General features: G+C 34.9%; 1 pseudogene; it reads left to right on the forward strand.

Annotated features, from left to right (window-relative positions):
- Window positions 1–244: 244 nt before the first annotated feature.
- On the forward strand, window positions 245–361 carry LOC145248401 (5S ribosomal RNA; annotated as a pseudogene).
- Window positions 362–25,036: the final 24,675 nt, after the last annotated feature.

The following is a 25,036-nucleotide window of genomic DNA, read 5'->3' on the forward strand; positions in this document are numbered from 1 at the left end:
ACGGTAAAAATCCAATAGAATGCATGAAGACGACCTCTACTGAAAAAAAAAAGACAAACTGGCTGATGCGAAGGCACTGCTCACATGTGTACCCTTTACACGTGTTTTTTTTATCGACGTAGTGTTCTAGATGAACAAAAATATCTTCGTCAAGATATAAGAATCCAACTTAACAGGCAATTGCGGCTGTCAGTGATGATGCTGAGAACTCTGATGAACAGGCGATTTTGACCAAAGTAAACACATATACGGCACCATCACGTTGACACACCGGTTCCCGTCAGATCACTGAAGTTAAACAACGATAAGCCTGGCCAGTACCAGCTGGGTGACCATTTGGGAAGGCGAGGTGCTGTATGTACCGCGCCGAGTCAAAATAAATTTCCAGGTGGGTATCTGGGGGTGCATTAATTCACTGGGAGGGATGAACCCCTAGTCTTAATTAAGACCTGCATCTAGGAGAATGCAGCAGGACATTAGATGGCATCTGGAAACATGCAGCAGGACATTAGATGGCATCTGGAAACATGCAGCAGGACATTAGATGGCATCTGGAAACATGCAGCAGGACGTCGGAGGATGGCCATGGAGGAGGATGAATCTCTAGCAGATCAACGCTTCTATGATATTAAGAGTTACGTTAGTCGACTGCAGCTATGCGGACGATTTAACGATAACGGATAGGTGCAATAAGGTGAGTCAGATGCCACTGTGATGGGAAGGTAATGGCAACCAACTCCATTTATTCTGCCAATATGAAAAATCATGTCTTCAGAGGAATCGGACCAACAATGGACCAACGCCTATGGAGAACACTAACCATGATTTCATTTATGGCATGAACATGCCACGATACAAGAAGAAGAAAAAAAAGAAAAACACCTTATACAGCCTAACATAACAAGCGCATTATAGAAGTTTTATTGCCATAGAAACACAATGGTCCTTATATAAAATCAACAGGTTCAAAAGCCACTCGAGGATAAAACTTATAAATTTGTTAATTAAATAAAGAACTAGACGCCAATAAGACTAGATAATGATTGGTAAGAAAGGAAACATTTCAACATGTTATTTTGCTCCGACATTTTTATTCAAGTTTTATTTCGATTTGTTTCCAACCGGATCTGATGAAAATTTGTCATTTACTTCCGTTTCTCCGTTCCGACATATTTCAAATTTTAATTATTGACCTCTCTCTTTCACAACATATTTCCTAGAAAGATATGCCTTTTAATAAAGCCCAGACTACTCTGTGCTTTCCATGTCCGATTTAACATAACTTATCCAGTCATATTCATTGGACCAAATCATTTCATGATAAAAAAAAACTAACGTATTTCCACCGTATACTCATTCGACTCTCATCAAAACATAACGTTTTCTCTGAATTATTTAACTACATATGGGGTGCCTTTAATAAGTTTCCAGAATTTGTTTCTTTTTTTCATGACACTTTTATTGGCAGTACACACGTGAAACTCGTCCCTTTCGAAGTAATCTCCTTTGGCTGCAATGCACTTGTTGTACCGTTACAACAACTTCGGAACGGCCCCATGAAAGTCATCTTGTGTGAACGCGTAAATGATCCTTGTCACAGCTTCTTTCATCTCCTTAATTGCCTCAAAGCGACACCTGCTAAAGTTTTTCCTTGAGCTTATTAAATAACATAAAGTCGCAGGAAGTAAGGTCTGGAATATAGATAGGGTGACGAGCTGATAGCCATCTTGGTTAAAGTAATCTGTGACAAAGATGGAGTTTTGTACAGGTGCATCATCCTGATGGAAATGAATCGCCTATTATTACATTTTAATCAAAAATATATATATATAATAACAAACTGAGGCAATTTCAAATTCGTGCGTACGTTATCACCCGCTACCCATCTTTCTTTTTAAAGATGGAATTATTCGGTCGATTATTTATTTGTTATATTAAAAATAATTTATTTTATAACAATTAAAATACAAATATTTTCATGCATATTTTTTTATAAGGGAATCACCACTTATAAAGGCCCGGGGGCCACTCAAGGATAATGGTTAATGAGTGTAAGATGGTCAGTGAGACAACAGCTCAGTTATTGTTTTTAGTTGGAATTGGAGAGAATTGGACGATTTAAGGGAACGAGATAGCAAGAACGTGTCCACATTACACTTTAAAGCGACCATGTTTTAGTCAGCTTGGGAAGCAGGCCAGTGGAATAGTTCCATAGGAGAGCAGTTCTAGAAAAGAAGCGTTGTTCATGGAATTTAGGTTTAGATTTAGGCACTGATAGAGAGTAGAGCTGGATGAGTGTCTTGTGAAAGTTTGCGCGGGGTTAGGGCATTGAATGAAGCCCAGATGAGCATTTGCCGTGAAAACTAACGGTCGAGCAAAGAAAGGCTCGCGACGTCTCCTCTGTGGGAAAGAGGTCACAGGGAGGCAAAAACTGCATCGTTTCAAATAAATCATTTTTATACGACTTACTGAAAGACTTGTTTATTCTTTTCGTGTCCATATTATATTTATCTTAGTCTGTCCGTATGTCTGTCTGTCCGTTACACCTTTTCTTAGAAACTACTGGGCTTAAATTTTCTTTTTTTTTTTACTTAGGCGTCACCACTTATCAAGGATCAAAGGCCACTCGAGGATAAGGGTTAAAGAGTGTACAGTAGTCAATTGGGTAATATAGTAATTGTTAGTGATCGAAATTCAGTAAATTTGTTAACTAAAGGGGAACGGCTCATCAAGAACTTGTTTACATTGAACTTGAAGACAACCATATTGTAGTCAGCTGGAAAGCAGGAAAACGGAAGACAATTCCACAGGCGTGCAGTTCTAAGAAAAAAGCTTTGTTCACGAAATATACGTTTAGGTTTATGGATCTTTCCTATGATAAGGTGCAGAGAACTGATTTTGACGATGGCCGTAAGATGCAGAATTAGGCATTAATAGGGATCAATAAGGATTGATATTTAATGCAAAACTGAGCACAGATTAAACCATATTAAACCATTAATTTGGCATAAAACACTCTTTCTAAGTCAGCGGCGTATAATTTTTTTCTGTTTATATTTGGCTTAGTATTTAAATTGAATGAGTTAGTTTATTTTTTTTAATTTGAACGACTTATTTTTTAATTTAATCGACACAAAGTGTAGAAAAAAAGCGGGCAAACCAATGCCAACATTAGAATCTTCGGATTCATATGATGATGATGATGATGAAAATGATGATGATCTAGCTTTGATTTTATAAAGAACTAGCATGGGTGCCCGGCGTTGCCCGGGTGTTTGGAGGTGTGTGTTGAGCAACAAAAAAAAAATCGAAGTGGTTGTAGGCAGGCAGGCTCGAACCCGTACGGCGAAGGAGGAAAAGAACACGAAAAAAAAAAACGTGACGTCTTTCCTGTTTCGCTCATCGCCAAACCGGAAGTGATGTAGGTTTAAATTAAGGCTAGTCAATCGAAAAGAGAGGATGCAACATATACATAAACAATGATAATGCTGACTTTGTTTATTTACAAGGGAGTCACCACTTATCAAGTCCCGAAAGCCACTCAAGGATAAGGTTTAATAAGCGTACGATGATAATCGGAACAACAATCGTTAGTGGTAGAAAGTGTAATTTGATTCAGGGGACGGCTCAACAAGACATTTTTTACATTGAACTTGAAGGCCACCGGAGCAGATTACCACAAGAGAACATCTATAGTGTTGTGTCTACACAATAATTAACAAGAACAAGAACACGGAAAGTAAAGGTATACAATAATATATTAGGAAGAAAAGTTATATACATATTTACATGTCTTCAGATATACTTCAGTTGGAGATATTCCGGCAGGTGGCGTGTTGCATGTCTTACTGGAAGCAGCATAAGCGTCTTGCCTATTTGACGGTCGTTGCCGGACTCCCCCGGTATTGGTGATTGATACCTTTATATATCTCACTCACCCGCCTATGTTAATTAGTGGGCGTCTCCACAACATATAGGAAATACATTTTGTTTATGGAATATGCGTTTAGATTTAGGCACATCTAGAGAGTGGGTGGAATTGTTGATAGTGGTTGTAGCTAGTCGTGCGTTTTTTTGTGAAAATTTGGCAGGGAAGGTCTTAATCCATTACGATTGGTATATACAGTATACAGACCGAGCACGTTTCAAGTAAATGATTATCACACACACACACACACACACACACACACGCACACACACACACACACACATATATATATATATATATATATATATATATATATATATATATATATGGCTCGTGTTGCCGAGTTCGAGTCTGTCGACTGCTGTTAATCGTGACACACTGCACTGAAGATTCCCGAAAGGATGAAACACTAATTTCTGTAGGTGTTTAATTATTATAGTAAAATAATAATTATGTCAGCCCCTTTAAGAAACTCGTTTCTTTTCGTTGAGCACTTTCAGTTGAATTAAGTCGGTCAATTTACGTCATATGCGTAGATCATCATATAACGATTAGATCACCGTGACTGACGTAAAAGAACATTTAAAATTAAAATGTTTGAATTCAGCGTTATATCTCGCGGTTAATGGTAACCGATTGGATAGGGTCTTTGCTAATCGAGCCAGAGATTGCTCGTGTTGCCGGGTTCGAGTCTGTCGACTGGTGTTAATTGTAACACCCTGCACTGAAGATTCCCGAATGGATAAAACACTAGTGTCTGTAGATATTTTATTATTATAGCAAAAAAACAATTATATATATATATATGTATATATATATATATATATATATATATATATATATATATATATATATATATATACACTATTTGAGGATTTGATGGTTTCTGCTGAGTGTTAATGCAATTCTCTTCCGTTGAAACAATATTTTCGGTTATCAGTATCATAAAACTGAAAATAAATGAATATTTCCATCTAAATACCGATTATCATTTAGTAGAGCACCGACTCCATCCACTTAACCCAGGTATTGCCTAGCCACACTGATGAGACACGTATTTATAAATGAATTTCCGACAGTCAACAATGCCACGCGCGGGTGATTATATTACATATATGTGCGTTTTTATTCTTATTTTTTTCGATGCAAATTGAAAACTAGTGCTTGCTGTCTTGGCAACCGCGAATGCTTGAATCGACACGGTCAGGACAAGAAGGCGAGGAAGACCAGAGGCTGACATCGTTACAAACGCAACACAGATTGTATGTGTTTTAATGGATTAATGTTCTATCGAATAAAACCGATGTATGTCGAGTTGAAATTTAGAGATGATATTGTTTATTATGAAATCGATTATGTCGAAATCGAATTCAAACAAGTACATTAAGTTAACGTGAGAAAGGGATTGCGAACAGTATGATGAGATTGGATACGGCACGTGAAAATGGAAACATTTGAATACTCGAACGGCTCGACAAATATTTGTTCGTATTGAACATGAACACAACCAGAGAAGTAGTCCTGCAGTATTGTGTTTCACAAAAAAAAACCCTCGTCATTGATGGTCCGTTTGGATTCAGATAAAGTGCTTTGCTGTACTAATATTTGGACAAGTTCTTGCTGTAAATATTTTTAGGGGATCAGATATTGGAGCTCAGACAAGTATTTTATATGGTGATAACAGTAAGGTGGGGGGGAACTAGAACTGTATCTTCTATGAGAAACACATCGTCAACCACTAGATTGCGACGCTAATTTTATGCTTTGTAAAGAGAAAAATAGTGTATCTGGGTTTTTATGAATTAAATTATACAATTACTCGTTTAAACGTGTCGTGTTTCGGAGTTAAAAAAAAAAATTTAATGGCTAGGTTGGATATTTTGGTCTTATAAATCCAAGTTTTTTGTTATCTTATCTTACATTGTCGGGTCCGTACCGAATGATATATTATTATTTAATTATTGAAATTCTTTTGAGATGAGTAATTTTGTATATTTTTATTTATTTATATTGGATTATTATTCCTATCATTTTATAGTTGTTGTTTTATGACGTTTCGGCCAACTATTCCTCTGGCCTTCCACAGGGTGTTAACTGCGACGGGATAGGAAGGCCGAATCTACAACTTCAGTAACTACTGCCTTGTAATATTTGTTTTGGTCTCACTACGTTTTAGCCAACTAATCCTTTGACCGGCTTTGGACAGAGTTACAACTGCTATCTTCAGGCAATGTTCACCTGAAATTGTACAGATTCAACGTCTCTATTCATTGCACTACGAGCCCCAATATGTCATCAAGGTTGAATCTTTTGGTCTTAAAATCCAAGATTTTGTTATCTGACCTTCTTTTGTTGGGTCCGTACCGAATGGTATATATCATTTAATCATTAGAATCATTTTAGGATCAGTAATTTGTATATTTTAAATATTTATTTACGGACTATTAAATAACGATAAAAAATGAGGATAATAGTCCGAAAATAAATAAATAAAATATGCAAATAACTGACCCTAAAAGAAGTTCAATTATTAAATAATATACATGCCATTCGGTACGGGCCCGACAATGGGAGATCAGATAGCTTAATCTGTTCTTAAAAAAATAGGTTTGGACCATAGTCCGGAGCGACCAAGGACTGTCTTTCCATTGGTTATTACATTGAGATGTATGGGAAGTACAACTTATTTCTCTGGATTGCTCGTTTATACTCACTTTTTAATTATTATTTTACTTTGTTTGGTTTAAGAGATCAAGGGAGCTAACTCCGTCCTAGAGCTAACAATTGATTTTCATTATGGGTTGGATTCATATCTGAGAGTTCTTTTAAGAATAGATGTTGTTCCCTTTATGGATGCTATCTGTATTTCATGCCAGCCTTGTCGTCGAAGGATTGTTTCAAAGTATTCCTTATGATTTTTTTTTTTCATAAGGCCAGTAACTCCAATCACAGCTGGTGTAATATTCATTTCAGTATTAGATTGTATATTGTTTTAAAATTACGTAATTTTACATAGATAATATTTATAATTTATATTGAATAAAGTTTAGTTTCATTATTAATCAAATTGGGTTCCTCTCTTTTCTTTTTTAACATGTTTTAATGCTCTTTTTAAAAAATGCCCTCATATAGTATCGATAGTGACAGTTTGACAAATCTTACCTACATTGCCTGCAAGCATTTTTCAGTTAACAGGCCTTCATATTTTGGTGGCCGTTGCAGTTGGGGGTCACTTGATTTAATTACGATTTGAATTTATATCCGAGGGTTCTTTTAATAAATGTTGTTCCCTTTATGGATACTATCTGTATTTCATGCAAACTCGGTCTTCCAAGTATTGTTTCAAAGTATATCTCATGATATTTTTCATTAGGTCAGTTGCTCCTATCACAACTGTGTGTTTAGCAATGGGGTATCAAATATCATTTTAATTTGTAGTATTCGTTATGACTCGCCCGAGTATCGAACCCCGAGCTACCAGACGATTAACGAACACTCTGGTCATTATTTTAAAACAAGTCGTTACACGGATAAAAGCCAACCGAAGATGTTCAAAAGATTTGTATACAGGTATATTTGCGCAGATTATTATTTGCACCCATGAAATATGTACTTATTTGCTTCCCAATTCTGACTGTAGCTGCTACTGCTGCTGTTGTTATTGTTGTCGTTAATTTTTTTTCCATTGTTGATAAGTCTGTTCAGACATCTGACCATCTTATCTAGTCATTACCTATTCGTATAGATAAAAACCCAGTTCAGTGAGTGCGATTTGAATAGCGCCAAATGTGTTCGCACAGCTATTTATTCATTATTATTATTATTATTATTATTGTTATTATTATTATTATTATTATTATTATTATTATTATTATTATTATTATTATTATTATTATTGATGTTGGTACTGTTTATTTTTTGATTCTGGGAGCTCATTTATTTTTTAATGTTATTTTTTTTTCGTTATTAATATTTTGTTTGTTTATAGTTTTTATCACTCTTCTATCTTTAAAGGTTCCGACTGTGTCGGTCGGTCGCTTTTAGAATGACTGATTTTCCCAGGAGACATTTTTTTGGCTTAAAACTAACGCAAGCTTCACAAAATAAGGTAAACAAAGCAACAAAACAAAACAAAAAAAATATAAACACATAACAAACATGGCCATTAATCCAACTAATAATAATAATATTTATGTCAAAGGAAATCAACTGCAATTTCTAGTGTTACTCGGTGCGACGCTGTTTTTGAAAAGAACTGAATTTACCGCGCGAGCAAGTCGCCATCTTGAAAGTAGAGCAGCCATTTTCTTTTTCGAATTTTAGTTTTTTTTATTGCAGATTTTGTTGTTTTCTTTTTCAGTTTTTCTTAATTTACTGGTGGAATTTATATTTCATATTTATGAAAAAATATCTTTTTTACGATTTTTCATTCGATTAATGGTTTGAAACAAAATATGATGCATATCTATTTTTCTATCTATCTATCTTTATGTATATATATATATATATATTACGTTATAAAAATATATATGAAAATTAAACTACACAGAACATTCCGCCGTTTCATTCAGTATTTGGTTCAACAGTGCTTAATACATAGGTTGAGCTAGGTAGTAAGCTATGAAAATATATATGGCAATTAAGCTACAGAGAACGAAACGCGGAATATTCTGTGTAGCTTAATTGCCATATATATTTTCATAACTTACTACCTAGCTCTACCTATGTGTTGAGCACTGTTGAACTAAATACTGAATGAAACGGCGGAAGATTCTGTGTAGTTTAATGTTCATATATATTTTTATAACGTACTATATATATATATATATATATATATATATATATATATCATGATTCTTTGAGGGTACAAAATATATATATCATGATTCTTTGAGGGGTACAAAACTTATATAATGCAATCATGAAGGGAAGACGAAAATTCATTATTAAAGTGTTAAAATAAAATCCACGTTTAAAATAAAGTTTACGGGGTGAAGAGAATAAAAATGAGACAAAGAAAATAGCGGAGTCAGCTGACCGGTTTCGCCCTCGCTTTATCAAAGCTGTATCGAGGGATTTAAGTGAAAAAAAAGGAGGAAAGACACGAATGGGAATCGAGATTATGTACAGATAACGTTGTGTTATGGATGGGGGAAAAAACGTAATAATGTGATATTACTCGAAGATCCTAGAGACTAATCACGCTCAAATCTAAGAGACATTCCTTCTGCTTGCAGGGGGGAGGCCTTCTCAACCGAACGTGAACGGTCTCCAAGATCTTTAACTGAAATAATGAATGAGCGAAATTCAAGATTGTAAAAGAATTCGTGCTTAAGTTCGCTACATAAGACGGATTTTTTATAAGGTGGTCAGTAATTGAAGACCCGTATGTATTGGCAATTATGTATTCTGTTTGGTATGCCCCGTTTCTGATTTTGGTAGGTACGTGTTGTTGGACTCTTCCATCTAATCTTAATGTTTTTCGACTCACATAGTTGGCACTGCATCTACATTCCAAATCGTAAATTACATTATTATAATGATGGGGGAGATAACATCTTTTCGAAAGGATGAACAGCACGTACATTTGAAGCAAAATAACAATTTTGCACTGTTGAACTGATTTGCTTTGCAAATTTCTCACTTACTGCCCCTAACCAAAGTAAATGCAGATGTACTGGGTATTTATTGACCGTTTGAATTTTAGTAAAAGAGGACTCTGCTATTTCCCTCTGTATAACTGACCTGATCACATCCAACGGGTACCCATTTTTGGAGAGGGTGTCAGTAATTAGTTTTAATTCCTCATCCAATTTTGATTTTGAGCAGATCATAACGGCACGATGTGATGGGTCCAAATGAAATTTATCTTACGTTTTCGGGGACAAAATGAATCTCAACGTGTATACAGTCCTGTGAACGTGGGTTTACGGTAAGTTAACTTGATGATGTTTTCGTTACCAATACATCAAGGAAAGCTAGGGATTAAGTCGACTCTTCTTCATAAGTGTACTGTAACGCGGGATGCATTTTATTAAGTAAGGAGAAAAAAAGTATTTGCCTCTGTTTGGTTATCGAAGAGACAAAATGTGTCGTTCACATAGCGAAAATAGATCAATGGTTTGATGGGTCCAGAAATCAATTGCTCTTCACTGAAACCCACGAAAATATTCGCCATTATCAGGCCCAAAACTGAGCCCATCGACACACCTTCTATTTGCCGATACATTGCATCGTTGAAGCTGAATTCAACTGATGTAGTGGCAAATTTCATCAGTTCAACGAATATATTTTTCAGAAATGGGAGGAGGCGATATCTGACTACGATATAAAAAATCTGTACATGTATCTATAGTTTCTGAAATCGGCACGCAAGTAAACAGGTTGCTAATGTCGTAAGAACACATAAATTCATTAACAACCTTACACCTCTGAATAAAGTCTGCAAAATGAAATGAATCTTTCAAACAGTATTTACAGTAATATGTTAATACTGGTTGCAAAAATATTTAAGATCCATTTTGCAACTTTATGCTGTGATTACTCTACCATAGACAAAATGGGTCTTAAGGGAATACCTACTTTATGAGTTTTCGGTAAACCATACAATCTAGAGCGGATCGATCGGGCCTTATCTCATTAGCTATGTCCGATGGAAGTACACCACTTTGAACCCACTTAACTGATCTCTTTGGGGATTTAGATTCTAAAGAGGTTGTTCAATCATGAGTTGCGACAGCGCCCATTTTTATAAATTTATTCGTGTCGTTCAATATGGTAGACATTTTGTCGACATAATCATGGTAATCTAGTATTACAACAATTGAACCTTTATCTGTCTAGTAATAAATAACGATTTATTTTCCGCAAAGTTTTAATAACTGAATAATGCTCTTTGCGCCATTTAAACTCTGAATGGGAAATTGGTGTACTTGCATAGCTATGGGCCAGGTCATTTAATCTTGCTTTTAAAACCCTTACTTTAATTTCAGAGATTGGTGATAGTTTTCCTGCTTGGGCATTGAGGGTTTCAAATTCAGAAAATATCTCTTCCCGTTTGACACCAGTAAACCATCATCAAGTATTAATAATTCAAAGGTAGAAAGATCATGGGAAGATAGATTCAAGACGTTCTTGCCAATATTGGAATTGGTAATACATCCAAATTTCTTGTGTATTAAATGTGCAATTTTCCATTAAACTTAAGAACGAATTGTTTATAATCACGTTCTTTTAAAATTGCAATATACTTATCGAACCGAATTTTATAAAAGTACGATAAAGTGCTCACTGCTTAACTCCATAATTGCACATATTTCTCTTTATATCTTTCTAATATTTTTTTTATATCTTTCTAAATTCGACGTTAATTCATCCATATAATTATGAATAAAAGCATTTTCAATTTTTTGTCCTGGTTGTAACCTCGCTATCTTAAATAAAATGAATTTAGGAATGTTATATTTTCTTGCGTTGATCTTATTTTGCTTTTAATCAGTAGAATAGAGTTTAATTTCTTAATTAAACTAGAATTGCACCTAGTCTTGAGATATTTCATGATTCTTTGAGGGGTACAAAATTTATATAATGCAATCACGAAGGGAAGACGACAATTCATGATCAAAGTGTTAAAATAAAATCCACGTTTAAAATAAAGTTAACGGGGTGAAGATAATGAAAAGGGAAAAAAAGAAAATGGGGAGGAGTCAGCTGACCGGTTTCGCCCTCGCTTTATCAAAGCTGTATCTATCAATGCTGTATCGAGGAATACATAACGCAACGTTATCAGTACATAATCTCGATTCTAATTCGTGTCTTTCCTCCTTTTTTTTTCACTCAAATCCCTCGATACAGCTTTGATATTGGTATTTATTTGCCTCCCCGCAAAAGCAAAATGTGACACAAGGTCGTGTTTAATGTGGAGGAAAACCAACTCTCCCAAAACAGACACTTTGAAAGTAGACAAAAATAAAAATTGCATGAGTAGAGAAACGCTTCCCCTACATTGACTAAGAACAAATGAACTTAAATGTAGCATCAGAACAGATACTATACTGTGATCCCTGCCCGAAGGATATATCGACTTTTTTTTCTATTTAAAAATTGTTGCTTAGTTCTCTCCCAATGCAATGCAGGATCGGAAAGTGAGATTGAGAAGTTAGCGCCCCGAGAAGGTGCACTCTGATTTGCGAAAAGTTCCTGAGCAGCCCCATCTGCATTCGCAGATAAGGGCGCCTCAGGCGATTGGCAATAAACTAAGGCCTTCTCAAAGGATAGACCTCCTAGAACTGCACAGAACTCAACTCCCACCTCAAATTAACAGGGACGGGATCATTGCATTAATGGGCTAATCTCTGTTGATTTGGGGGGCCGAGAATAAAAATCCCTAGCCGAGTTCTATTTTAAAATTATTAAAACGAACATCTTAATATACTTAGTCATGGATATACGAGCGACTTAATGAACGTTAACTAATTTTCATATTCCCTTGAAAAACTAGTGTTCATGTACATGCTTCAGGGGAATCCCAATTCAAAAAGACTACTTCATTAGACTAAAAAAAAGAGCGAAATTGAAATGAGAGTCAAAATTACATTCGATTTTTATACGATATTCGGGTGTGGTTTCAGCTCTGGAAGAAAGTGGGGTGTAGACTTTGTGAATGTGGACAGTGGGGGTTTTGAATGGAAGTGTGGTCAAAGAAGGAAGTAAAGGTGAAGGAAGAAGGGGAAGTACCCTCTCGTGTGGCCAAGCTGTCGCAGTAAGGAGTTATTGGTATTATTTGAACTTAGCGGTTGTTTATTGGCGTAAGTTTTAGCTTTTTTCTGAAGTAATATTATACCCCCATCGCCGTTACTTCCCTATCTTAAGTCTTTATGGTTGTTTTTTTTTTCTGGTGGCGATTTCATTATCCAGCTATTTTATTGATAAGCTCTGTTTATTTATGTATTCATTTTATTTCTCGCTTTGTTATCTGTTCATTTTTTACTCGTTTTCAAACTATTCATTTATTTGTTTGTTTATTTATAAGATATGTATTCAAATCGTCAAATTAACAGCCAATGAATTATTTATACAATGTTAGATCAAGTTGGTATACTGGGAGTATATTTTCAACTCTTTAGTTTTAGTTTCTATCATTTCTCTTCCTCCTCGCCATTTCTATTTTTCCTATTTTTCTTTTATATGTACCCCTTCCTTCTCTTAGCCTGTTCTAATACTTTCTGGTCCTTCTTTTTCTTCATTTCCTCGTCCTCTTTTTCAAACCGAGCTTCTTTTATCCATAACTTTCCCCTATTCTGCAATATTCTCCGTTTTCTCATTTGGTTTCCTTTTTCATTTTTCCTCCTATTCTCCTATCTTATCTTTCTTACTCCTCTATTTTCTCAGCCGTACTTCATTTTCCTCTTAATCCTCCACCATCTTGCCATAATAGTACATCGCCGAGTGGTCACGCTAGGTACAAACAATCAATTTGTATCAGCATTACGAAGATTCGTTATCCTCCATTTTTCCAATTATTACGAAAGCGACGCAAAATGGCGAGCCAATAGGCGACAACATGTCAGACAAAACTCCGCCGATTTCAATAACGATCAAATACAAAGCAGAATGTTCATAGCTTGAAAATTAATTTTACGTAAAACGATTGAAATATTTTTTATATTTTATAATAAAGTCTTATTCCTATGTGTTTGTTTGTTTGTTTGCTTGTTTGTTCACAATTTTGTTGATATTTAGACTACAAAAGATAATTTTACAAAATAATTTTCAGACATTTACACTCTTACATTCCAGCATGAGTTCTATGTATATTATTTATTCATGGGAATCTACACTTAAGAAGTAACCTCATTTGTATATTACATTAAAGAAAATCTATCCTAATAATTTCCTCCATCTTATTAATTGCTTTTTTTTGTAATAGAATTGTCTTCATTGTTCTCTTTAGAAATATTATTTAAATCCGCTTTTTTAATTTTTAATTTAAATTATATTCAATTTATTTTCAATTATTATTAACTTACACTAGTTACACTTACACTAGTTACCTTTAAAAACGGAAGTTTATTTATTCACAATGTGAGTTATTTCCCCTTTGCTATTTCCAGAATAATATTTATAGACGAAAGTTTAAGTTTTTTATACGTTCAAAAATCCAACATATGATGCACTTTCAGGAAAATCGTAAGAAGTTAGGATATTGGGTGTCTTTTAAATAGTGTCTGGTTAAACCCCCTTTTTTAAAAACCCTTTTAAAACATTTTAACTCTAGGCAACGTCCGGATATATGCATCTAGTATATTAATATTTTTTACTAATTTATACATCGTGTACAATCGATGGTACTTGTGCCACTGTGGTTTTTCAAAATGTCTCTCATCTGTTTAGATTAATAAGCACATTTTATAAGTAAACACCGTCGGTTAATCTAAAAGGGAGTGCTATCGTCTTCTATGTTTGTACGTACGTTATCACCTTTCACACACATTAAAAGTGAGAATATGATGTCACTAAGTTACACAATTTTGTTTTGACCCATTTTAAAAGTGTCTTCAACTTCAGATTCTTACCTTGTGCCGTCGAAGATTCAAAATACGGATTGGACTCCTTTACCTCACTGCTACTAAAGACTGTCACTTCGGATTTTACCATACAATTTGAATACAAGATTTAATATCCTTTTCCTTTTGAACAAATATATTATTTCCCTTACTCTATATGTTGTACGTAGATTACTGTTTTTTTAAATAATAAATAAATAAATAAATACGTAAAAAAAAAATGGGCGACTTTCTAAGAAAACACCGGATCTCCAAGGTGGAGACGTTAACCTTGATATCGTTTAAAAACTCAACAACAAAAACTACGTACATAGATAAACTATAAAAACTAAACAGCAAATTGTCTATGACATCATAGCGTAATGTATTGAGACGCTGGACTGAAATGCATAAGATCCGGGGTTCGAATCCTAACAACAGTCAAGCTACGCTAAAGAGGGGTAGGGCCACAAAACACGCGTGTACGTAGATTACTGTTTCTTTTTAATGATAAATAAATAAATACGTCCAAATAAAAAATGGGCGACTTTCTAAGAAAACACCGGATCTCCAAGGTGGAGACGTTAACCTTAATATCGTTTAAAAAATCCACAACAAACATTACATATATATATATATATAGTAAGTTATGAAATATATATGGCAGTTAATCTACACAGAATATTCCGCTTTTCATCCACGCTAGGATTCGTCAGGCAAGCCTCACGAATCCTAGCGTGGATGAAACTCTGAATATTCTGTGTAGCGTAATTGTCATATATATTTTATAACTCACTACATAGCTCTACCAACGTATTGAGCACTGTTGAAGTAAATACTTAAAGTTTACGCATAAATTTATACTTTCGTATATTATTTTATGTGATTAAATAAAGTTGTCATATATATATATATATATATATATATATATACAGAGAGAGAGAAAGAGAGAGAAAGAGAGAGAGAGAGAGAGAGAGAGATGTTTATATATATACGTACACTCTCACACACACATCTATATAAGTTCCCAGAATCCAAACCTTAAAATGGTATATGACCACCAAGAAAAGAGGGCCAGTAGAACTACTTCCATAAAAAAAACTGGCCAAACATTTTGTACAAGAATGTCTTACAAATGAGACAGGAACAGAAAGTAAGCCTGCAACGGAAATAGCCCAAAAGAGTCGGCAAAATACACTAAGACTAGTCATTGCAGAAAACGGGAAGAATGGGCCAACCAGCAACGTGCCAAATATTTCCTGAATGAACCATCACAGGAATATATAGATAAAGAAGGCACTGTAGACTGGTTTAAAAAAGGGTCTCTTAACTATGATCAGGGGAGAATGATAATGGCCGCTTAAGATCAGGGCTTGATGACCAACACTTTTAAAAAAGATGAGTGGTCTCAGCAATAAAAAAACAAGTGCAGGTTCTGCCACACAGAAGTAGAAAGTGTGAGACACCTGACATCCAGTTGTAAAGTCCTGTTGGGGGACGGCTATTATACAAATGCGACACAATAGAGTGTGTAAATATCTCCACTGGAAAATCTGTAAAAACTTGAATATCCAATGTAGAAGCGAGTGTTGGGAACATGTTTACCAGAAACAACGGTTGGAAATAAGTCATACACCATTCACTATGACTACGAAATCCCTACAGCTAAATGCCTAGAAAACGGAGCTATTAAGCCTAACATTATTATATGGGACAAAAGGGAGAGAGTAGAAACCCTAGTTGAAGTAAGCCTCCCTAATGATACTGGCCTTAACAGAGCTGAGAGGGGTAAAATACCAAAATGCTAAGGTCTTATGTATGATATAAAAAGAAACTGAAATAGAAGATCGCTATCATTCCAGTCGTTATAGAAGCAACCGGGCTGATGAAAAAGAATTTCAAAAACTATCTGACGAATATACCCGGTGAACCAAGTGCAAGAGAAACACAAACAATTCCACTTAAAGGGACGGTTAGAATCTTAAAAAGATCTCTCGGTTAGAGTAACTAAACAAATGGGAGAATGTTTGGCATCCCGCAGAATGCCCATTCCCCTGGCAAAAACAAAATGATAATGTGAATTAAAACAAGAAAGAGATACATCTATTATATTATAAAACTCAAAACCTCTTGCTTGGGCGTTAAAACCAATTATCTGGTTTACAGCTTCCGGTTTGAAAAATTCTGCGCATACGTAATAAAATAAAAATAAAAAGCTATGAAAACTTTTTGCTTAATCGACGATTTTTTCGAGTTTAAAATATGCAAATAAAAACAAAACTTAATCCCCTCTACTTTTTTTTATCGGCATTTTACGAATTTTACTTGTATTTTTCATTGCAAGTTGGAATCGTTTTCAAGCAAAAACAAAACAAATATGTTTACGCTTTAATCCATTTTAAAGTATTTCATATATTCTGTAATTGACAGTTTTATGACGTTAAAATTATTCAGATCAGCTTATTTAGTCGCTGAAACCGTGTTAATAAAAATAAACTATCTTCCTGGCAACACATAATAACTTTTCTTATAAATGGAACATAAAAAAAAATCATACAATAAGTAACTGTTACCAAAGGCAATAAAAGTGACATCTCATAGTTAAATGGTTGGTTAAGAAAAAAACGAAGAAATTAAAGCCATTTAACTGGTAAATCCTATTTCTCACTGTAACAGTGGCTTTAATTTTTACAACTTAAGCTATTTTAAAACTTTTTTTATTGCATTAAATTCCGTAATTGGCAGTTTAAAGACGTTAAAATTACTTAAAAAATGTTTGTTAATACTTTGAAGATTATGCAATCAATAAATTTTTTAGCCTGTTAAAAACAAGCAAACGTTATAGCCGTGATAGGTGCTTTTGTTAAGAGTCGCACTCCTTGGATTGCAAAGCCATTCGGCTTTCACAAATGACGTCAGACAAATTTTAAGGTACGGATTACCAACACTGTACATAATGCAGTTTTTTTGTTAAAGCAAATATAAAAATAGAAGTTTTGGTACATTTTTTAATTGGCTTCCATCCTATAATTTTCCTTTAAACCTTTAAAATGATGACTTTTTGAGGTTTGGAGATATGCTGAAAACGAATATCGCATTTAAATATTCTGCAAATAAGTAGTTTTCCGGATATTAAACAATGTAATTCTTTACGTTAAAACTGGTGGCTATTGTTGTACACGTGAACGTGTATATTTTTGCCATAATCACCCCTTTATGACCTGGTTGAACTAATTTGTTCAGTCGTAAATAAATGAATATAAAGGCATATATGAAGTGGGAATTGATTCAAACACACCTTGTACATACTAGTTCAGTATCTTGGTAGATGCCAGATACCTCCAGATTGCAGCTGTCCATTGCATGCCGTCATCTGCAATTAACAATAAATATATATTTTTTAATCATCTGCATCGTAATTCATGTCATAAAAAGTTAGTATACTGACTATTCCATAGTTGGCCATAACATATACTGACTCACGGGTCACAGTAGTGTAATATACATTTATAAGTAGAACATTAACTGAAGATGGAATAAAACATGTACATTATTTATTGCATTATCAAATAGTCAAAAACAGGGAGTTGAATTTAAATTATTCCATGGAGTTGCAAAAATTTATACTTTTCTCATTAGAAGTCCAGTGGCGCAAAACAAACACACACACAAAAAAAAAAAAAAAAAAAAACAAATAAAAAACTAGAAATCTTAGAAATTTTTTTTTGTATCTGATTACGAATGTGGGTTAGTTTGTTGCTAATCACATGAAGCGCCCTCGCTGGGGACGCCGATGGCTTTGCCTATAAACTTTTTTGCAGGTCAGAGTGCCTCTCCTCTGGGGCGCTGACTTCTAAATCCCATTTTCCGACCCTGGGGTCTAAGTTCTCGCAAAAGGAAAGAACTAAACAATTATTATAACCCAGAAACGTTTAATATGCACTTATCTCTCTTTTCCCCCTCTCCCCCTCTTTCTCTCTCTCTCTCTCTATCTGTCCCTCTCTTTCCCCTTTCCGTCTTTGTTTCTCTCTTTTTCTTTCCTTTTCTTTCCTCCTGTGACTTTTTGCCCATGTGTATCTCGGTGTCGCCACTGTGAACGTCCAAGCGAGACAATTCTAGAAAATAATAGTTTAGATGTCGTTTTTGTTTGTCGGTATAATCGCTCTTGCCCGTGCGTACACGGCAGGGTATCAGTCGCAAAGTGTTTATCATAAAACACAGTCTTTTTTTTTTTTTAAAGAATACGCAGTGGACATCAGCCTGAAAATACAGCAACGATCAGTGTTTCTGAAACTTTAATTGCAATCCACGCTGGAAGCAGCAGCCCTCGTTGATTGTGCTAAACATTGTCATATCTTCTTTGTCCTCAAATGTTACACGTGTAGGTCAAATTTATTCTTTAATATGCAGCGTTAGCAGTGTCAGAATTTTGGCGGAATTTTTTACACCCCCCCCAAAAAAAAAAAACTGCGAATAAAATATAAAAAATTCGTAATTTCTGTTTTTAAAGTGGGTTGTTTATTTTCTTTATGGAATATACTTCCAAAATAAACTATTAAAGTTATTTAAAACATAATAAAAATATTATTTTTTATTTGTTAAAAGACCGTGTAGACAAAATGTCCGCGTATTCAATCACCGCGAACGGATATTTTGTCAACACGGTTTTTTAACAAATAAGAAATAATATTTTTATTATGTTTTAGACAACTTTAATAGTTTATTTTGGAAGTATATTCCATAAAAAAAAATAAACATTTTGACGCCTCTCTCCACCCTACACCACCTCTCCACACCCGGGCCACGCCGGGTACCCCCTAGTTACATATAGAAGGAAATAACGGTAGTCTAGTGATTAACGACACAAACTGCCGACCTAGGTGTCCCAAGTTCGAATCCAGTTCATTCCACAAAAATCACCTGCATTTTAAATGTTGGTAACCTTCACGCCGTCCCTCCTGGAATCCCCGATGTCTTTTTCTGGAATGAATTCTGACTACAAAAATATCAGGGAGGCCAATACCAACAATAACATTTTTGAATCCATACGATATAATGATGCTGATTACGTATAGAATGGTTTCTAAAAAGAATTTGTGGACATTGAGACGAGCGAATTGTAATCAGCAAAAAGCAGTCTCGCAGTAAAGTGTTCAACAGACTTGGAGTCTTTGTATAGAAGGCCAGTCCATGAAAATGCCGCCTTATGGTCAATACATAAAGGGGGGAAAAGACGTTATTTTTTCAATGTGATAGAAAAACGAGTTATTGCTGCGAATATTTTACCAGGAAAATGCCTCTTAATCTGAAAATGTTTTGCAGTTTGGCAAAAAATAAACGAGAGCCGTTGACGCTGGGTTAGTTGCAGCAGTCCTATGCAAATGACCAAGCAAGGCGTGTGTTATGACAGCAGAGATATAAGCGATCTTTGTGTTCAGAGAAGAGGGATTCGGCACATGTTTCAAACGTAGAAAATTCGAGACACAAGAGAGCGGGAATAGATGTGTTATACACGTGGCCCGCGACCGACAAGGAAAGACGTGGCCTAAACCTGACCGGACAAAGACAGAATATTACATGTTCAATATGGCAGAATCTTGTTAGAACCTTGGAGTACGAGAAGACTTTTGAACAAGAGACAAGCCGTTATTCTGGAAGTACCTGCTGTTTCAATTGAAAAAAATAGTGAGTCCAATTCTTTCCTTGTCTTTGTTTCCTTGCGACTGTCTGTATACAACGTGTTGGTCCTGAGTGTTGACGTGTAACGACTACGTTAGATTTATGGCGGCATATTGTAACTATATCAGTCTTAGTATTTACATGTTGTTGTTTGCCAAATCAACCAGTGGTCACGGCGTTACAGGTCGTTCGAATTACGTGCCTAACTTACACGAATGGATAATCAGTAGGAGCCAGTTATACATTGTCTTGCCTTACTTTGTCGTACATAAATAGTAAAGTACTTTTTCTGTATTTTTGAGATGAGGATTAATTAATTATATTATTTGGATTCTTCGGACTACTATTCTCATCATGAGTGCCATTTTCAGAACGTTTCTGTCGATGAAACCTTCGAACTTCTTCAGATGTATCTTGTTGAACACCCTTGTCTATGTAATCCATTTAACGTATTATCCATTTCAACCTAGCAAAAATATTCCACTCGAAAGAGTACACGTATCTAAGTATATAAAAATATGTTATATTAGGTTGGTGCAAATATAATATTGTTTTTGACGTTTGATTATATATATAAAAGCGACCTTATTTTTGCACCAACCTAATAATAAGTGATAAAGAGATTCCGATAAAATTATCATTGATGTCCTGAATTCCCGATTCAAATACAGTTATCGATTCCTGTTGAGAGTCTTTTATATTATTTGTAAATACAGTATTTTTTTCGGGTTACCATAAAAACCCGTTTCACATACGCATATATTTTCGCAAAATAATACACACACACACACACACACACACACACACATATATATATATATATATATATATATTTAAAAACTGGGGGATATTATATGACTTGTAATAAATTCAACGGAAAACATAACCTCCATCTTTGGGGTGCAATAAAGTTACATCGTATCTTAATGTAATTATGATCTATAGATTTTAGTGTTGCTAATAGTTTAAAATCAATCACCATTTATCATTCCATTAGCAATTAAAAATTAAGTTGTAAACTAAAATAAAAACATAAATTAATAAATGAAAAAAAAAAAATTGGACTCGGGAAATTATACTCAATTCCGATACTCCAAAAGGTTTCGATATTTAATCCCGATTGATCGTTTCATAATTAATTTTAACCCTCATATTTTAGCAAGTAATCTTCTATAATATAAATCTCACCTGTCTGTTTAAATGCATGTATGTATGTATGTATGTATGTATGTATGCATGTATGTATGTATGTATGTATGCATGTATGTATGTATGTATGTATGTACACTTGTGCCCGATATTATTCATACCCCTCAGATCTTTGAGATTTCTATAAGAATATTGCTCAAACCAGAAGGTAGACAATATTAAAGGGATTTCAAACAATAAATCAAGCATAAGCATTTAATTTAAACTCAACAAATAAATAAATTATGCAAGTTTGAAACATTATACAAAGAAAAATAATAATGGCACTAGTTCAAAATTATTCATACCTCTCTTACTAATAGTCAATAGCATGTCCTTTATTCTTAATAACTGCCTGTAACCGTTTTGGATATTTATCAACAAGGTTTTTACAAGCATCAACACTGATTTTTGACCATTCTTCAATGCAGTAGTTCTCCAAATCCCTCAAATTTCTAGGTTTCCGCTTTTTAACCTCAGTTTTCAATATGTGCCAGAGGTTTTCGATAGGGTTCAGGTCGGGACTCTGGCTAGGCCATTCCAAAACATTAATTTGATTATCCTCAAACCATTTCTTGACTATTTTGGCAGTATGTTTTGGATCATTATCCTGTTGAAGGACCCAGTTTGGTCCTAAATGGAGCTTCTCCGCATCCTGTCTAATGTTTTTCTGGAGTATTTCCAAATATTGCTCCTTCTTCATGGTTCCATCTATCTTGACCAAACTACCTGGACCACTAGCCGAAAAGGAGCCCCAAAACATTAGGCTACCACCACCATGTTTCACCGTGGGTATGGTGTTCTTTGGGTTGTAAGCTTCTCCTTTCTTCCTCCAAACGTAAGCAGCATCCATATGGCCAAACAATTCAATTTTTGTTTCGTCAGTCCACAAAATACTTGAGAAAACGGACTCTGGAGAATTCACATGGGTCCTAGCAAACTTTAGACGTGCCGCAAGGTGTTTTCCGGTGTGCAATGGAATCCTTCTTGGTCTTCTTCCTTTCAGACCATTTTCATGCAGAGTCCTTTGCAATGTTTGCCTTGATATTTTTATGCCAGAAGACTCCAGATTTTCTAAAATGTCCTTAGTAGTGGCGGTTGGATTTGCATTAACACTTCTTACAATATTCCTGGTGGCTCTAGCAGACAGTTTCCTTTTCCTTCCTCTACCAATCAAGTTGTTTGTTGTGTGGTGGCTCTGGAATTTTTTGATTATGCTCTGTACTGTTGCTGTAGGGACCTCAAATTTCTTGGAAATTGACTTGTAACCTAAACCATCCTTATGTAAATTCACAATTTTAGTCCTAAGATCATTACTAAGCTCTTTTTTCTTCCCCATTCTAATAATTTTTATTCTTTTATTGGTTTTCAGTTGATATCATTTTAATTTCTAAAAAATGCAAAAAAAGAAATGAAATTAATCAAAGGTTGTATAAAAGCATTCAAAATAAGAATCAAACAGGAAACAAACAGTCAGAAACTCGATTAATACTGAAAAAATAAGGGGGTATGATTATTTTTGAACATTGCAGATTTTATAAATAGCTGTATATTTCTTTTATTACAAGTATCCCGAGATTTTAAAATGACGAAAATGATCAGAAGAGGTTTATTAAGAATATGTATCAATATGGACGTAAGCAATAAATTCTTACAAAGTTACACCTAATAAACTCAATTTTCAAGGGGGGGTATGAATAATATCGGGCACAAGTGTATGTATGTCATATGCTCATGGTACTATGTAACCCAGTACTACTTGCCTCATGGTCGGGTCACCGGCGACTAAACTGGTCCCCCCACCAGACTTGTTTGGTGAGGAGGGTAGCTAGTCGCCCGAAGGATTAAAAACAAGACCTTCCAAAGGGCGAATGAACCATTTTTCGGGGTCAGCGGCCAACTAGCACCGTGTGTGTGTTAGGGTGGAGAGGGCTCCCGTAAGCCGTGATTAAGGCAACCTTTCTAGAATCTAATCTCTGATTTAAAAAACCATAAAGCGGTAGACCAGTACCCGCATTAAGCTGGCCTGCATTTTAACTTGTTGCTGTCTATCTTGCTCTTGCTTGTTGCTGGATCTCAACATTTTGAACCGAGAGAGAGAGAGAGACTTAGCTGTCGTACAAAGCTAAGAATCTCTAACATCATCTGTGTATAGATACTCCCTCAGGCATTTGTCTATTAAAATGGTCCTGTGGCGATGGAAGTCATTTTTGGGATCATGAACTTTAATTGTCTGAGGGAGTGGCACTCCTCTGACAAGATGTTGCAATCATCATGTATGTATGCATGTATGTATGTATGTATGTCTTTCTAAAACTTTCGACAGAGGCGACGGATTTTCACGAGATCGGTATTGTTTGAAGCTGAACCTCTCGGACGAGAAATATCGAAAAATTGGCAAAACATTAATTCCTTCACCCTAAACTGTAAACTTTTTTACAGGGAGGGGTCGCTTTTCTATCGCTGACATTTTCGAAAGTCATGCCCTCTCTTCGATTGACTAGCCTTAATTTAAAACTTTGTCAATTCCGGTTTGGCGATGGGCGTAACAGCAAAGACTTCACTTTTTTTTTCAAGTTTTTTTCCTTCTTTGCGGTACGGGTTCGAGCTTGCCTGCCTACTTCCACTTTTTTTTTTTTTTTTTTTTTTGCTCAACACACACCTCCAAAACCCCGGGCATCCAGGCTAGTATTTTATAAAGATGGAATTATTAATAGAAAAGAAAAAAATGTCCCATTCGTTCTACAAAAATCTGATTCGCAAGAGAAACAGTAGCGGAAGAAGGAGATCGATGTAAGTTTTCTGATTTCGAAACGGTGCCAGGTTGAAGGACCAATTGTGGAATTAGATTGTGGGTTGGAATAAGGGAGTTTCGTCGTGGCGGTTGTTGTCGTTGTTGTAGTTGTATTACGAAAAAGATTCTCGGGTGAAGGATTGCTGTCGTCGTTGTCGTCATTGTAATAGCGCGCGAGTTTGGAGTTGGGATTGGCGGGAAAAATGCTGCAATACAATTTCGTTGGCTCTCTGCCCGAGCTGGTTTCAGAGGAGTTTCATCCCCCTCCCTGTTAGATATAGCTCGCTCGTTCTCTCTCTACTTCTCTCTATATCTACTTATTTATATCTATACAGCTATCTTTATATCTATCTATCTATCTATCTATCTATCTGTCTATCTATCTATAAACATATATATACATTATATACATATGCATATATATATATATATATATATATATATATATATATATATATATATGATGAGAATAATTGAAATAGTATTCTGACAAAATAGAGAAATAAAAAGGAACAAATTAAGTTATGTGCTCATTAAATTTTTGTCTCAAAATAAAGACGAAAGGTTGATGAACACATAACTCGGTGTGTTCCTTTATATATATATATATATATATATATATATATATATATATATATATATATATATATATATATATACATCAAACTCTATATCTATTTATTTATCTCAATCTCTCTCACCCTCTTCCTTTCTCTTTTTTTCCATATATAATTAGGCAGCCTCGTAATCTCGCTTGCATTATTTATTCATTTAGTCCTCGCATTCCATGAGCGATGTTTCTGACAAAGAGGGAAGTATTGTTGTTTTCTGGTTTGGAATCTATCTATCTAACTATTACCGTTGGTTGTTTTTATCATTACTTAATTCTTTTTTTTTTTTGTA

This window comes from Euprymna scolopes, chromosome 26, assembly GCF_053919585.1.
Source record: "Euprymna scolopes isolate OS-2025 chromosome 26, ASM5391958v1, whole genome shotgun sequence".
Taxonomy (NCBI): domain Eukaryota; kingdom Metazoa; phylum Mollusca; class Cephalopoda; order Sepiida; family Sepiolidae; genus Euprymna; species Euprymna scolopes.